Source organism: Panthera onca, chromosome B4 (genome assembly GCF_046562875.1).
Source record: "Panthera onca isolate mPanOnc1 chromosome B4, mPanOnc1 haplotype 2, whole genome shotgun sequence".
Taxonomy (NCBI): domain Eukaryota; kingdom Metazoa; phylum Chordata; class Mammalia; order Carnivora; family Felidae; genus Panthera; species Panthera onca.
In genome coordinates, this window is record NC_138345.1 from 14,956,351 (window position 1) to 14,972,382 (window position 16,032).

Sequence of the window (16,032 nt, forward strand, 5' to 3'; positions counted from 1 at the left end):
AACGTGATACATCACATTAACAAAAAAAAAGAGAAGAACCATATGATCCTGTCAATCGATGCAGAAAAGGCCTTTGACAAAATCCAGCACCCTTTCTTAATAAAAACCCTTGAGAAAGTCGGGATAGAAGGAACATACTTAAAGATCATAAAGGCCATTTATGAAAAGCCCACAGCTAACATCATCCTCAACGGGGAAAAACTGAGAGCTTTTTCCCTGAGATCAGGAACACGACAGGGATGCCCACTGTCACCGCTGCTGTTTAACATAGTGCTGGAAGTTCTAGCCTCAGCAATCAGACAACAAAAGGAAATCAAAGGCATCAAAATTGGCAAAGATGAAGTCAAGCTTTCGCTTTTTGCAGATGACATGATATTATACATGGAAAATCCGATAGACTCCACCAAAAGTCTGCTAGAACTGATACATGAATTCAGCAAAGTTGCAGGATACAAAATCAATGTGCAGAAATCAGTTGCATTCTTATACACTAACAATGAAGCAACAGAAAGACAAATGAAGAAACTGATCCCATTCACAATTGCACCAACTAGCATAAAATACCTAGGAATAAATCTAACCAAAGATGAAAAGATCTGTATGCTGAAAACTATAGAAAGCTTATGCAGGTAATTGAAGAAGATATAAAGAAATGGAAAGACATTCCCTGCTCATGGATTGGAAGAATAAATATTGTCAAAATGTCAATACTACCCAAAGCTATCTACACATTCAATGCAATCCCTATCAAAATTGCACCAGCATTCTTCTCGAAACTAGAACAAGCAATCCTAAAATTCATATGGAACCACAAAAGGCCCCGAATAGCCAAAGTAATTTTGAAGAAGAAGACCAAAGCAGGAGGCATCACAATCCCAGACTTTAGCCTCTACTACAAAGCTGTCATCATCAAGACAGCATGGTATTGGCATAAAAACAGACACATAGACCAATGGAATAGAATAGAAACCCCAGAACTAGACCCACAAACGTATGGCCAACTCATCTTTGACAAAGCAGGAAAGAACATCCAATGGAAAAAAGACAGTCTCTTTAACAAATGGTGCTGGGAGAACTGGACAGCAACATGCAGAAGGTTGAAACTAGACCACTTTCTCACACCATTCACAAAAATAAACTCAAAATGGATAAAGGACCTGAATGTGAGACAGGAAACCATCAAAACCTTAGAGGAGAAAGCAGGAAAAGACCTCTCTGACCTCAGCCGTAGCAATCTCTTACTCGGCACATCCCCAAAGGCAAGGGAATTAAAAGCAAAAGTGAATTACTGGGACCTTATGAAGATAAAAAGCTTCTGCACAGCAAAGGAAACAACCAACAAAACTAAAAGGCAACCAACGGAATGGGAAAAGATATTTGCAAATGACACATCGGACAAAGGGCTAGTATCCAAAATCTATAAAGAGCTCATCAAACTCCACACCAGAAAAACAAATAACCCAGTGAAGAAATGGGCAGAAAACATGAATAGACACTTCTCTAAAGAAGACATCCGGATGGCCAACAGGCACATGAAAAGATGTTCAATGTCGCTCCTTATCAGGGAAATACAAATCAAAACCACACTCAGATACCACCTCACGCCAGTCAGAGTGGCCAAAATGAAGAAATCAGGAGACTATAGATGCTGGAGAGGATGTGGAGAAACAGGAACCCTCTTGCCCTGTTGGTGGGAATGCAAATTGGTGCAGCCGTTCTGGAAAGCAGTGTGGAGGTTCCTCAGAAAATTAAAAATAGACCTACCCTATGACCCAGCAATAGCACTGCTAGGAATTTATCCAAGGGATACAGGAGTACTGATGCATAGGGGCACCTGTACCCCAATGTTTATAGCGGCACTCTCAACAATAGCCAAATTATGGAAAGAGCCTAAATGTCCATCAACTGATGAATGGATAAAGAAATTGTGGTTTATATACACAATGGAATACTACGTGGCAATGAGAAAAAATGAAATATGGCCTTTTGTAGCAACATGGATGGAACTGGAGAGTGTGATGCTAAGTGAAATAAGCCATACAGAGAAAGACAGATACCATATGGTTTCACTCTTATGTGGATCCTGAGAAACATAACAGAAACCCATGGGGGAGGGGAAGGAAAAAAAAAAAAAAAAAAGAGGTTAGAGTGGGAGAGAGCCAAAGCATTAGAGACTGTTAAAAACTGAGAACAAACTGAGGGTTGATGGGGGGTGGGAGGGAGGGCAGGGTGGGAGGGAGGGCAGGGTGGGTGATGGGTATTGAGGAGGGCACCTTTTGGGATGAGCACTGGGTGTTGTATGGAAACCAATTTGACAGTAAATTTCATATATTAAAAAATAAAAAAAATAAAAAAAAAAAAAAGAATTCCCATTGCTTCTTGGAATGGAAAACTGTGGAGGCCAGTGTGTGTGTGTGTGTGTGTGCGCACAAGTCTATGAGTGTTTACACAACAGAGTACACAGGGTGGTTGGGTCCAGGACTTATTCCTTAAAGGGGCCATATATTATGTTAGCCTATCAATAACGATGAATCTGCCACCTGGAAAATAGGCTTTAAAACTAATGAGAATGTTGTAGTTTCCACCTGCAATCATAATGAATGACCTCAACTTTTAGTGGCTTAAAACAAATTTATTATCTTACAATTCTGCAGTCAAAAGTCTCACTGGGCCTAATGTGTCATCAGGTCTGAATTTTTCCCGGACAACAGTAAGGTTTTATTGACTCAATTATGTCCCCCCACTGGCCCCGAATTTCCTATGGTGAAGCCCCTAACCCTTACCCATGCTGCTGTATTTGGAGATACTAACTTTAAAGAGGTAATTAAGGTCAAGTGAGGTCACAGAGGTGTGGCTCTAATATGATGAGATTGTGACTGTATAAAAAGAGGAAGAGACACCAAAGAACTTTCTCTCACCAAGCACACACACAGCAATAATGAGAAACCTTCTGTCCCGAGGCCAGGAAGAGAGACTTCATCAGAAGCCAACCCTGATAGTACCTTGACCTTGAACTTCTAACCTCCAAAACTATAAGGAAATAAATTTCTATTGTTGGGGTGCCTGTGTGACTCATTTGGTTGAGTGTCCAACTTCAGCTCAGGTCATGATCTCACGGTTTGTGAGCTGGAGCCCCACATTGGGCTCTGTGCTGACAGCTCAGAGCCTGCAGCCTGCTTGGGATTCTGTGTCTCCCTCCCTTCCCCTCCCCCACTCATGCCCAGTGTCTCTCAAAAATAAAAACATCAAGAAAACCTAAACTTTCTGTGGTTTAAGCCACCAGCCTGTGGTAATTTGTTACGGCAGCCTGAGGACACTAATACAAGGGGAAAATCTATCTCCTTCTATTTTCCAACTTTTAGAAGGCTGCCTGCATTTCTTGTCCCATGGCCATTATCCCCAAAGCCAATATCACAGCATCTTCCAATAGCTCTGATTCTGACACTCATGCGTCTAAGAACCCTTGTGATTCCGTTGAGCCCACCTAGAGAATCCAGAATCATCTACCCATTTCAAGATCCTTCATTTAATCATAACTGCAAAGTCTTTTGCCATGTAAGATTAAATATTCACAGGTGTAGGAGATTAGCATAAAGACATCTTTGGGGATTCATGATTTTTGCCTACCATTATGTTGAAATACACAAAACCACCAACTCTGCAAACTACAAGTCTTTCTGGTGCAGATCCCTGACTATAAAAGCAAGCCAGGCTCTGAAGCTGTTTACAGAGAATACAATGACTTTAAATCCAAAGCCAGTTCACTTCAGGCCAAGTTTGAGGATGGGATCAAGATAAAATTCTTTAGGATATAAACTGAAAAAGCCCCAAGCTTTGTCCATCCCTGAGAAAACTAGGTTGTGTCCACAGTGGGTCCGTCCATCCATGGGCTTGCTGAAGTGAAAGAGTAGCCTCTCATAAAAAGATCTTCTATGTACACAGGACCTTCAATATTAAGAATAAAGTAAGTTAGTATGTACAGAATCCTTAGGCCTTAGACTAGAACCCAGTCTTAGTACATGACAAATGACTGTTTGCTTTCAGAAACGTCTTGGTGGTGGTATGTTTGAAGGTTAAATACGGTTCTCCTATAGTTTAATTGTTTATTTAAGTAATCTCTACACCCAACATGGGGTTCAAACTCAAGACCCTGAGGTCAAGAGTCACATGATCTTCCAACTGAGTCAGCCAGGTTCCCCTCAGTTCTCCTGCAGTGGAGATAATTGTATTTTCTTTACTGTTTCTCCTTAGGTTCTATCTTCCAACTTAAGTTTCTTATTTTCTCCTTTGAGCCACCATCTCTCTCCATCTCTTTTCATTATAAATTACACAAAATGGGAACCATAATATTGTCAGTCTCCTCCTGAAATTCAGTGTGTATTTTCTTCATCAGTGGGACAGATTTGCCATCACTCACCACATCGAGGCCCCCTTTTTTCTACAAAAATCTACATATTTGCTCACTAGAGCCAGAGATGAATTTAACGGCCAAGGCATAAAGACATAGTAAGGCTGCACTGTTACTCTGACACTCTTGCAAAATGCCCCACCCTTCTGTATCACAGTTAGGTAGGGTTAACTTCCAACTAGGCAAAATCTATAGCTTTTCATGAATTCCACCATTACCACCATCCATATAAGCAGATAAAGAATTGAGGCTCTTTGAGAAGGAACTAGTCTCGATATACAGGACTTGAAAGATCATCTGAACAACTTTTAAGAAGTTCTATTCTATGGAAAAGCTTCCAGCACATATTTAGAACAAAACATGTGCCGTAGGCATATGCACCAAGTAAAAAGCCTTGCAACAGTTAATAAAAACTCAAAACAGATTTCTTCTTTGATCTGTTTCAATTATCTAGTTTCCTTCATTCCTGTGTTCTGCTAGAAAATTATGTTTCTAGTTTTCTTAAAATACCTCAAATGTGAATTTTAAAGTATTTCAGATACATTACCTCACATTTTCCTCATAATTCGTGTGTTTGTGTAACATCTGCAATGAGATATAACCTACCCTACAATTCATAACCTACAGTACGCCCTACAATTCATTCATTTAAAAGTATAACTTGGGGGCCACCTGGGTGACTCAGTTGTTAAGCGTCTGATTCTTGGTTTTGGCTCCAGTCGTGATCTCACGGTTTCATTAGTTCAAGCCCCACATCGCGCTGTGTGCTGATTGCATGGAGCCTGTTTCAGATTCTCTGTTTCCCTCTCTTTAAAAAATAAACATTTAAAATATACATAATACAACTCAGGGTGCCTGGGTGGCTCATTCAGTTAAGCATCTGACTCCTGATTTCAGCTCAGGTCATGACCCAGGGCTGTGGGATTGAGACCCACTCAGTGTGGAGCCTGCTTAAGATTTTCTCTCTCTGCCTCCCTCCCTTTCTCTCCTTATGCCCCACCCCCAGCCCACGACTTGCACCGTCTCTCTCAAAATAAATAAATAAAAGTACAACTCAGTGGTTTAAATATAGTCACAAAATTGTGCAGCCATCACCACAACTTTAGATCTCACCACCCAAAAAGGAAACTTCCTATTTATTAGCAATGACTCTCCATTTCTCCCTAATCTCTCAAGTCCTAGACAACCACTAATCTATTTTCTGTCTATAGATTTGACTGTTATAGACATTCTATATAAATGCAATCATACAATATGTGATTTTTTTTTGTCACTGGCTTCTTTCATTTAGCATATTGTGTTCAAGGCTCATCAGTGTTGTATTACAGATTAGTATTTTATCCCTTTTTATTGCCAAATAAAATCCCATTGTATATACACTTATTAAGAGATGGATAGTATTTTTAACATTTCATATTATTTTATTTTTTAAAGTTTATTTATTTATTTTTAGAGAGAGAGAGAGAGGGGCACCTGGGTGGCTTAGTCGGTTAAGTGTCCGACTTCAGCTTGGGTCATGATCTCCTGGTTCATGAGTTCAAGTTCTGCATGGGGCTCTGTGCTGACAGCTCAGAGCCTGGAATCTGCTTCAGATTCTTTATCTCCATCCTATTCTTCCCTTCCCCTGCTCATGCTATCTTTCTCTGTCAAAAATAAATAAATGTTAAAAAAAATTTTTAGATGGGAATGCAAGCTGGTCAGCCACTCTGGAAAACAGTATGGAGGTTCGTCAAAAAACTAAAAATAGAACTATGCCACAACCCAGCAATTGCACTACTAGGCATTTATCAAGGGATACAGGTGTGCTGTTTCAAAGGGATGCATGCACCCCCATGTTTATAGCAGCACTATCAACAATAGCCAAAGTATGGAAAGAGCCCAAATGTCCATCGATGGATGAATGGATAAAGAAGATGTGGTATATACATACAATGGAGTATTACTCGGCAATCAAAAAGAATGAAATCTTGCCATTTGCAACTACGTGGATGGAACTGGAGGGTATTATGCTAAGTGAAATTAGTCATAGAAAGACAAAAATCATATGACTTCACTCCTATGAGGACTTTAAGAGACAAAAGAGATGAACATAAGGGAAGGGAAACAAAAATAATATAAAAATAGGGAGGGGGACAAAACAGAAGAGACTCATAAATATGGAAAACAAACTGAGGGTTACTGGAGGGGTTGTGGGAGGGGGGATGGGCTAAATGGGTAAGGGGCTCTAAGGAGTCTACTCCTGAAATCATTGTTGTACTATATACTAATTTGGATATAAATTAAAAAAAAATAATTAAATTAAAAAATAAATAAAATAAAATAAATGAAAAATTTAAAAATAAGATCAGAATTGAATGAAAAATTAGTTAATCATATTGTTTTAATTTGAAATCTGTGTAATGATCAACTAATGCATTAAATGTGACATTTTGGTACCTCAACAAGTGCGAAATTACTCTCCCATATCTGTAATTTTAAATATAAAACTTTCAGGTTTTGGTTAAAAAATTTTTTAAAAAGAGGTTAGAGTGGGAGAGAGACAAAGCATAAGGACTCTTAAAAACTGAAAACAAACTGAGGTTTGATGGGGGGTGAGAAGGAGGGGAGGGTAGGTGATGGGTATTGAAGAGGGCATCTTTTGGGATGAGCACTGGGTATTATATGGAAACCAATTCGACAATAAATTTCATATATTAAAAAATAAAAAAATAATAAAAAAATTTAGTGAGCAAGAAAGCACGCATGTCCGCACATGAGCAGGGAAGGGGCAAAGAGAGAGGGTGACAGAGAATCCCAAGCAGTCTCCATACTGACAGCAGCAAGCCTGATGCAGGGCTCCAACTCTAAAAACCCCGAGATTGTGGCTGGAGCAGAAACCAAGGGTTGGATGCTTAACTGATTGAGCCACCCAGGTGCCCGTCCTTTCATTTCATTTTATTTATTTATTTTTATTTTAGAGAGAGGAAGTGCATAAGAGGCGGCAAAGGGAGAGAGAACCTCAAGCAGGCTCCACACTTACCACAGAACCCAACCCAGGACTTGATCCCATCACCTGGGGTCATGACCTGAGCCAAATCAAGAGTTGGATGATCAACCAACTGAGCCACCCGGGCGTCCCAGTAGAGGGACATTTTTCAAAATGTCTACTTTTAAGCTATTATGAATAATGCTTCCATGAATATTCATGATCAAGTTTTTATGTGGCCATGTTTTCATTTTAAAGGGTATATAACAACTAAGAGTGAAATTGCTCGGTCATATATTAACTTTATGTTTCACATTGTGATGAGCTGTCAGATTCTCTTCCAAATCATCTACACCGCTGTATATTCCCATCAGTGGTATACAGAGGTTCTACTTTCTCATCAACACTACTATCTGTCTTTTTGATTACAGCTATCCTGGTGGATGTCAAGTAGTATCTCACTGTGGTTCTGATTCACATTTCCTGAATGCCTACTGGTGTACATTTTGCTGATGTGCTTACTGACCATATCTATTCAGCTCCTTTGCCCATTTTTAACTAGGTTATTTGTCTTGTTATTGTCATAAGATTTTTTGTATATTCTAGATACAAATCCCCTCTTAGGTATATAATTTGCAAGTATTTTCTACAATTCTGTGGGTTGTTCTTTCACTTTTCTGACAGTGTCCTTTGAAGCACAAAACTTCCATTATGATGAAATCAAATTTATTGATTTTTCTTTTGTTCTTATGCTTTTGGTGTCACATCTCAGAAACCATTGCCTAATCCAAGGTCATAAAGATACAAGTCCATAGTTTCTTCTAAGATTTTTATAGTTTTAACCATTATCTCTGGTATTTTATTTATTTATTTATTTTCAATTTTTATGTTTAGCATGAGGTAGGGGTCCAACATCATCCTTTTACGTGTAAATATCCACATATCCTTGCACCATTTGTTGAAAAACCTATTCTTCCCAATATGGTCTTGGCACCCTCCTTAAAAATCAAGAGAAGGTAAACATAAGAGTTGATTTCTTGACTCAGTTCTGTTCCTTCGATATGTCAGTTTATCCTTATGCCATAATGTATACTAAAAAGGATCTCTTTCAAAGAAATTATAGTGCAAGTCAACTGTTAAGTATTTTAAACTAACACTATCACCAATCAGCGAAATAAAATACAATATCCACCTCGAGTGTTTGCCACAATTCCTACTTGACAGAATAGTAAACGGGTTGAAATTTTTAACTGACTGCCTGTATACTGAGAACAGTAAAACCAAAGCCAGAAATAGACTTAGTAATCGCTACGTCTAGGCTACATGGTCTACAGATAATGAACTGTTGCCCATATGTTGAGTTATTTTTTACCCACTCATCATAGCCAATTGCTCTTAGTCAATCAGTAAATTAGGTAGAAATATTAAAACAAACACAAAATCTAAATTCAAATATACAGGGAAGAGTAAAAACTCAAGAGCATATTATATTCAAAGGATCAAGATAACAAGCATTTATTATGAACCAAACCCTCTACCTGCAGTGCTGCATTTAATCATAATAATCTCATGATCTGGGCAAAGGGAGCTGTCCAATTTACAGGAGATAAAAGTAAAGGTAAAGTTCATTTCTCAACATCATAGATGTAGTTGTGGACTGGGTGGGATTTGAGCCTGGATTAGTCAAAACTCAAGAGAATTGATAACAACTACACTTCTTTATCAACTCTACATGCCCCAGGGCTCCATAATTGTTCAATCCCATGCTGAACCTCCATGAGACAGTGACAAGTAAATTTCTACTTTATTTTAATCCAACAGTCATATCCAATTGTCATTAATTATGGTGTATAGCTTATTAGCTAGGAAGATTAAAGCCAATTTCAAGCCTAGGTTCAGCCAAGATTTATGGAACTTCTGCACTGCTAGCTAGCTGATAGTCCACTTAATCCAGGTGTCGTTTCACACACATCCGAACTGATTCTCAGAGGGATTAAATGACTCATTCAAAAGCTCAACATGCTCCTGGTGAATCCCAGCACAGATTTCAAATATCGCATTTTTGAAAACTCGACTCCACTGTGCTAAGTAAGCATCTGTTATCAATTACTATTTGATATAATTCTGAGTCACATGCTTTAGGATCTAAAACCTTCAGTCTGTTCTTGCTCTCGAACTTCACAGCAACTGCCACAGACATTGATGAGAACACTCACTGACCGCACCCCTGCTTTGGATGACTATTTCCATCCAACCTCCTCAGCCATAAAGTTCTGGTCTTGACCCTTCAGTGAGGCAGCTTCTTTCTATTTTTTCCAAACTACCATTCCAACCCACCCTATTTTATGTGGCTTTCATGCTCAATAGTTGCTTGGCCTCTTCTCTTTCACTGACTTACCCTTCAGTCCAAACACAAAAGAAAATGCCCTGTAATGAAGGGTGGCTCACTAAGTTGCCATCATACTTCATATATTCAAAGTGATATATATGTCATCTCCCCCTGCCTTGAGCTCTGAAAGCCAAAGCTACTTTTTAAGCTTTATTTTAATCAATGTTAGAATCGCCACTTTAACAAAGTTCTTTGCCTTCTGGAGTCATTTTTTCCTATTGAGTTTTTGATGGACAAGAAAAAATGTCTGGCTTAAGCATCTAGGTTTTTGTGCCTATGTATGACAGAAATTTAGAATTAAAAAAAAAGACTGTAAAATGTACTTGACAGCATTTCTTTATTGACAAAGATTAGAGAAATGACTCAACTCTGACATTTCTGCCTCTCGTCAACAAAAGAGTTAAGTTATATTTTTTAATCATTAACTTTCGTATGGAGATATTATTTTAATTAAGTCACATTTGCATTAGAATAGAAACACAGGACATAAAAACTAGCTGTTAATTTAGATTTGCAGTCACCTTTCCACCATTTTCCAGTTCATTCTAAAATCTTCTGCATTACAGGTAATACCACTTTAAAAGAAGCAAGCATTTCACTGAAGTGAGATTCCTACACATGGGGAACAACATGGTAAGCTGTGATCTGAGACGACAGTTGGTTTACTCTTACCATTTGATCACAAAATTTCTATGCCATCTGTGGGAAGCCACACAGGCAAATGTGTCATCACATCTAATAATGAAAAGAAAAAACAGACAGAACGTGCTGGAGAAACAGACTGCTTTAATTACCCCCTCACAATGCTCCTTGAGAATTTGGAAAAAAGCATTGTGCAGACAAGCTCTTTATATAAAGAAGTAGCCAGTGCTAAAAACTTTTTTTTTCAAAAAATCAGGATTAATGCCCTCATTCTAGCATGTCCAGTTGAGAGCAGAAACCAATGTATGGTTAAGATTGAGGGGAAATCTTGGAAACCGACTTGCCAGGAAAATAAACAGTACGATTACCATCTATAGTCCACTATTTATATGCTAAAGTTTCAAAATTATATTCTTTAAATTAGAAAGTATCTTTACCAAAGTTCTACAGCACAAGTACAGGAGAAAGTTGGAATATAAAGACAGCTCTAAGACACAGGGATGTGACCTGCCCAACATCTAATGGTGACATTCGTTAACCTCCAACAACCACCCTCTCTTCTTTCAAGCCTAGACCAGTGAGTGACCCGTGTTCCAGGGGTTTTCTTCATCTTCCTATCATAGGTATCCTCACAAACAGAGGAGAGCATAGGGTGTTTTCCTTTCTTCAAGAACAATAGGAATTGTGTCCTAAGCTGGTAAAAAAAAAAAAAATAATAAAGATGGGAAAGACACAGTGACACAGGACTTGACCCTCATCAGTGTAACTACTACAACTCAAGACAATTACAATCACTCTCCTTTCTTCAATCTGAAATTGGTACAAGTTATAGACATTCCCTAACAAAAAAAGAACCATTTCATTTCTGCTCACTTTCTATTCAATTTATGTTCATTTTCCATTTTATTTCTGTTCGTGTTTACCTCAGTTGTCTTTATATTTCCACTAACCGTCACTCCTAACTCTCACCAGTCCAGTAATTTCTATCCTCAGCAAGAGACAAATCCTCTCAAGACCACATTTCCAACTGACATTGGGACTGGAGCATTGAAATGAACAGAGAGGAGTTAACAGTAGACCGGGGACGTGATGAATGAGTCGTCTCTAGACACAGTGACAGAAACAGTGAGACACTTGTGTCTGTGTGTCCTGGGAATTCATTCTCATACTAATTCATGCTGCCCCACCTCTGAAACTTTCATCATATATTTATTAACTATTTTTGAGCATCAACAATGAGCCAAGTTCTAGCAGCCCTAGGGAAACAAAGAAAAAAGATGTTATGAATAAGTACTGTTAACCATGAGAACTCAGTCTAGGTAAAGAGAAACATGACAACACATACTTAGGAATTCCTGTTTTCCCATTTCTTACACTTTGAAGGCAGTATAGAACCCTACAAACTTCCACAAAGATAATATGAAAATATGTGTAAATATTAAAGATGGCAAGTGACAGACAATGGTGTTTGAGTAGAAAATGTTTCCTGCTAGATCAATACATGTTTTAAAAATATTAGGAAGTTATCTTACAGCTTTTTTTTTTTTTCAAAAATACTTACTGAGAACCTGCTCAGGGCCACACACTGTTCTAGGAGGCACCACAGATACAAGAGTGCACATGACAGAGAAGATCCCTGTCCTCTTAGATCTGATATTCTGGTCATCAAGATAGCTAATAAAGGATTTTTTTCCAAGTAAAATGTATAATATGTAAGAGCATAAAAAGTGTTAAGGAGAAACTAAACCATGGGAGGAAGACTGGGGGAGGATGGTAGGGAACATCTTACAATTTAAATGTGAGGGTCCAGGAAAGGCCTCACTGTAAATGTGACTTTTGAGTAAAAACCTGGAGTAAATGACAAGGAATCAAGTATCGATCTGGAGGAAAAGCATTAGTGACATTCAAACTAAGTACAGATAAATTTTGAATTGTTTTCCATTTAACACATGGTACAAGCATTTCATTTTACTTTAAATTTCCTAAGAAAAAACATAATCTGTCAACACATACATTTAATTATGACAAGTTTGGTTTGAGAATGAAATATATATTAAAATGTAATATAAAATGTAAGTACATGTTAAACACTATTTAAGAAGGCAAAACTGTTTTCAGCATCTTAAACTCAGTAGTTTTGCAGTTTGTGCCTTAAAAAAAAAATCAACAGGTTTCAGACTCTTATTTGTGAGTACGTTTCTGTAAATAACATATTGTGAGTGGGGATAGTCTTAATTCCAATAAATAAAAAAACAAATTGGAAATAGTCATCATTATAGCTTCTCCTTTTTAAATTGGGTTATGAAATATTGCTTTTTGCTGAAAGTTCAACATAAAACACTTGATCAGAGGAGTGTGATTAATGGCTCTTATGAAGTTCATGTTAAGGCAAATTTGTAGATGTCACATCATTTTTATCTCCCTATTAACTTACTGGATTTCAAAACCAGGTTTCTTTGTAGTCCATAGAACTTATCAAGCCTGTTATGGATTTAAATTAACAATATATGGCCTATAGTAACAAAAGCACCCAATTTAGAGTTGTATAAAGGTCTTTACCACAAGATGGGGAGTTGGGTTTGGCTGAATTATAAAACATGTGAATTGGTCATGGTTACTGATCTTCAGTAACTGCCTGTCTTGATCATCAATCCTTGGAAACTCTCTAATGAATCAGTTTTAAAGCAAAGAAAAAGCTTAGATAATTATTTTACTGCTTGACAGCTTAAATAATTATTTTATTGCTGAATGGACACCATTATTCTCTTGAACACTCTGAACTGCCTGTTGTATTTTGAGAAAACTTAAGTTGGGAAATACTGCAATTCAGCACTTGGTCTCAAAGAAAGAGCTATAGTGGAAGGGAATGCTGAGCCCACTGGGGGCACAGATGAAGGACCCACACTCATCAAAGCCTTCTAAGAATTCCCCTGAACGGTAAGTAGCAAATAGGCAGTGGAAGAAGAGCAAAGAACTTCCACACGAAGACACAAAGACATAAAGTGGCTCAGTTTATGGACAGCTGGTGGTTAACATGATGAGGCCAGATGTGAATGAGAGGAAGAAGTTGACAGAAGATGGCAGACTATGAAGGGCCTCGTACAACATGCAAAGAAGTTTGGACCTTATCCTGAGTGTGTGTACTGGAGATAAAGTACTCTACTTGTCATGATGGAAAGATCACTGGGGGAAGGTAAGGACTAGATGCCAACAACACCTTGTTTGCATTGTGCTATCTATGCTAGGGGAATTACAAAATTTAAGAAAAATCAAGAGAAACTTTGCTTAAGGAATACCTTCTTCCTTTTCCTCCACCCTCTGGTATATTCCAGTTAGAGGAAAGCATTGTTCTTATGCATTCTTGGTTGAAAATCACTAAACTACCAAATCATTAAATTACCAACATGGGACAATAAGAGTTCTTTGTCTTCAATGTTTCATGGATAATTTTTTCTTAAAGAGAAGCCAGTGAAGTTGAGGTGAGAGACAGTTTTCGGAGGCTTGGTGGTGAGTAGCCCATCCCAGGTAAATAATCAGTCTTTTGAAGTCAGGAGAAAACAGGTGGTCTAGAATTTCTAGAGGTACTAGAATGAGAAAAAAAGATACAAGGCAAGAAATGGAGCAAGGTGGGAAGTTAGCGCTGGGACATGGGAAAGTAGAAAGAATACAGGCCTAAGAGTTTAGAACCCCGAGTTTTAGTTTTGGCTGCCAGTGAATGGCTGCAGTTGTGAAGGCCCTGAGATTTTACCTTATGCGCAAGCTACCAAGTTAACCTCCCACTGTTTCAAGGGTGTTGGCAGAAGACATGAGACTCCTAGATCAGAGACAAAGGACAATATTTCACTAACAGCAACATCTCAAGTATCATCATTGTTTTGCCCCAGTTCCTTGACCTCCAGTTCCTGTAAGGCAACACAAAAAGGGCCAAGGATACCTACATGTGCAGTGGATTGACCTATGGGAGAGGAACCCTGGGTTAGCAAACTCATCTTTTAAAATGGGCAGCAAATTGTCCCATCTTTTCTCTGGAGGGAGACATTGTCTGCCTGCCATTATAGTTCACTATACAGCATCTTTGAAAGATGGTCCAGAAGACTCTGTCTACAACACATGTAAAAATGCTAAATCCATGAAGAACTGTCTCCCAACAGTGAGTGTACCCCTAAGTTCTTGGTCAGGTTATTTGACTTTACTGTGCTTGTTTCCTTATCAACAAAATGGAGAGATCATTAATTCATGGGTAGTCTGAAATAAAATATTCTTTCAAAGTCACAAAGAACCAAAATGGTGAGTACATAACTTTGTTATATTGTAGCATTTTCCAATAGCCCTGCTGAAAATTTAATTCTCTTATTACTATATATTGTACTAACAATCCCCGACTAACAAAAACACAAGAAATCTCAATCTAGTAAGACTAAAGGGTAATGTCTAAAATCAGAAAAATGTGGAAAGTTAACTAATGGTTTATCTAATTTAGCAACTGTGCTTGCACATTCCTTTTCTGTCTTCACAAATCCCTTTTCCTAAAATAATCTATGAGCTTGCTCTTTTGTCTTCCTACTGGTTGCCTCAGTAGGGAATTATTTAAAAATTTTATCAATGCTAACATATAGGTTTGTTTTAAAAGTCTTTAAATTTCTTTCAGGGGTTAAATATCAATAACTGTCTGAAGGTATCCAGAGCATACCAGGCATTCAATAAATATTAGGCCTTTCCTATTATAGTTCTAACATTCTAGGATTAACTTTAATCATACCAACTTTATTATTTTGTAATTAAAATCACAAAGCCATATTGTTTCCCAATAGCTTTAAAATAATGGCCATTTTTGCTGCTTGCCATATACTTTCAGAATCAATGTAATTTTGATTGCAACTACTCATGAAAAATGGCATTTAAACGCCTCCATTAGCTAAAACACATTTGTAACTGGAGCATTACTTTTAATTATCTCCCATTTGGTGTTCCTTTTCAGTCAGCTGGTTTCTCTCTCCCCCAAATCAGTCTATCACTTTAGTTTCAGAAATGGAGGGAGAGAGGACATAATTCTGGAAGAGGGTGGATACTATTTAGGGAATTAGCCCACCCAGGCCAAAAGAGGAAGGTAAAAATGTCTGCCCATCCCCACCAGTTTTAAGTAGGAAGAAAAAGAGCAACGTAGTTACGAGTAGGAGGCAGTCAGACACATACATGGCTATCTGCAGTGTAAGGCTGGAAACCCAGGCCTGAGGACATGAGTTACCCTGATTAAGGAGAGCAGAGGAGCTTTGTTCCAGTTCCCTCTTTGGTGGAAGACTTGGAACAAAGGGCTCTGAGCTTATCTCAGCTGGCCTCAACATCCCCAACTGGTCATGACCAGAAAAACTCAGAAGACTGAGTTTGCTAATAGTGTTTTTTTTTTTTTAATTTCTTGGGTGGTATGGGCATCAAGGCAAAAGGCAGGGAGTCTCTTCTGGACCCCACCATGGGCAGGGCAAGATAAACCCACAGCCGAGGCTTTGGGGTGGTCAGCATGATCCAGGGGCCAAATGATGGATGTGGCAGGGACTCAAAGGAGTCTTCAAAACTGATGAAGCTCAACAGGAGGCTGGGTCATGAGAGAGACTTCTCAAGTCCTGAGACTCT